We start from the raw sequence: 2232 nt of genomic DNA on the forward strand, positions 1-2232 counted from the left end.
TCTCTCTCTCTCTCTCTCTCTCTCTCTCCGCGTGTGTCTGCATCACTCTCCTCTTTAAGCATCTCCATCTGCACAGTACTGTCACGCTTTTCTGCTCGTCTGGAGACGACACGTTTACGGAGATGGAGATATTGCCATGTATTGCCCTGAATCGCAGTTCGCACACATCTAGTACCTCACAGCGTCTCTACAGTGTCACACCTCAGAGTTTGTGGTACTCCAGTTCTATCGCGGCGTTCAAACGGAGCGCTTTATCGCTTTACGTCGCTTTTCGGAGAAGCAACCCCAACGCGTTTCTTCTTCTCTATAATCTCCTGCGGTTTCGGTGCATGTCCGCCCCCTATTGGATGGAGTGAGAAGAAGAAAAACCCTTATACGCTAAATTAACAGAGTAGACCAAGACGATTTTAACTTAAATATCATAGAGTTCATAATCCATAATAACTCTTCCTGCAGTGAGTCAGTGTTCTGGAGTGAATCAGGAGAGAGATCTGCACAGATCAAGCACCAGCTCTAAACACATGTGTGTCTGGATTTTGACGCAGATGCACTTTTTCATGTTTCACTTTTTCCGGAAGCAATGCTTTGAAGATTTACATTGTATCGTTTTGAAAATGCTATGAGAGCGTTATATTGTAGCTACTGAAAGTTCTGCGAGGAAACACCATTTCCTCTCGACACTAAACAGTTTATCAGATATTAAGAATGTTGCATTATTATAAGAATGATTTGTTCTAACATTTAAAGACGGCGCCCAGCATCACGCGCTGTCAGTGTTGCAGACGCATGCTCTTCTCTCTCTAGGCTTCTTCTAACAGATGAAACAGATGAAACAGATGGTGGCGGCAGCGCTCGGGTTTAGGAGGACAGCCGCTGTTATTAAAGCGCAGAGGAACCGGCTTCTGTGTTTTTGGGGCCCGTGACGCCATCAGGGCTGCGCCGGGGCTGCGGAGGATCGAGCCAGAGGAGCTTCGCGTTTCTCAGCCGAATATTGTGCGTTTGGTGTGTGGATGGAGTCCTGATTTACTGAAGTTACTCTCGATTATTAGATCACTGTCTGATGTAAAGTGTAAGGATTCATGCGAGGTGTGTTGCTGGGTAAATATTGGAACTTATAAGGTGAAATGCCATTGGTTTTCTTCCCATTGCTATTATCATCTTAAACGTGACGAAGACAGAGACTTCCTAATATCTGCACACTGCTGTAAAGATGGAGTTTGTTAAAGAGGAGAGTGATGCAGAAACATGCAGCGAGAAAGAGGAAGAAACTGAGGAACAAAAGGGTTGGTGTTGATTATTAATTCTTCATTAATAACTAAATACGAGCATTGAAGTAACAAAGCCTTGACAGCCAAAATGCCATAAAATACGACAAATCTATTTATTATTAGGGTTGACGATTTTTAAAAATCTAATTAATTTATACAACAAGCCGTTTAATTAATCTAATTAATCACACATCAATGTTGGCTGAGAAATTACTCTTTTAAATATAATTTAATTGTGTGAAATGAGAAAAGAGCATTGAATATGCATTACAAAAAGTAGCTTTAGAAAGAAATATTTTGATTCAACGTTGTATAACTAATAGGTTTGTTTTTATTGAATATTCAAATATGAAATAATTTATTTTAGAAAATTAAGTGATTGAAAAAAATGTTTTAATAAACTGATACTCTAAATATGAAACTAAATCTGTCTTAATACGCGAGTCATTGAGTCATTCACTCAACCGATTTGTTCCAACGGATGATTCATTCAGAAGCGAAGCAAGCGACTTGCTCAATTCGCAGTACTAGCACACTACTCTTACTATTACTGCCAGAGAAAGATATGCTAAAAGTAGTAAGAGAGTATTATATTAGTATGCGTTTCCCAATTCTGCAACTATCTTTATATGAGTCACTGAATCATTGACTCACTCGATTCGTTCAAATCCACGGATTGATTCAGTAACGAAACACTGCTGTGTGCTGCTCGGAGCTTTGACGGGAGCTATTTTATTTGTAGAAATTGAGCAGAAAAGGCTTGTCTTTTTAATGTAACACGATATGTTCATCAGCAACTACATCAATGAAAGATGACATACAGGTCTGAGCATGTTAACATGCTTTAACATGTTAATTTGGTGCAATTAATTCGGGAAAAAATAACATGTTAAATTGACACCCCTAGTTATTATAGTATAGTTACATCGGCACATTAAATATCCCTCTATTTGAGATTTTTTTT

This window comes from Sinocyclocheilus grahami, unplaced genomic scaffold (genome assembly GCF_001515645.1).
Source record: "Sinocyclocheilus grahami isolate Dianchi unplaced genomic scaffold, SAMN03320097.WGS_v1.1 scaffold6153.1, whole genome shotgun sequence".
NCBI lineage: Eukaryota > Metazoa > Chordata > Actinopteri > Cypriniformes > Cyprinidae > Sinocyclocheilus > Sinocyclocheilus grahami.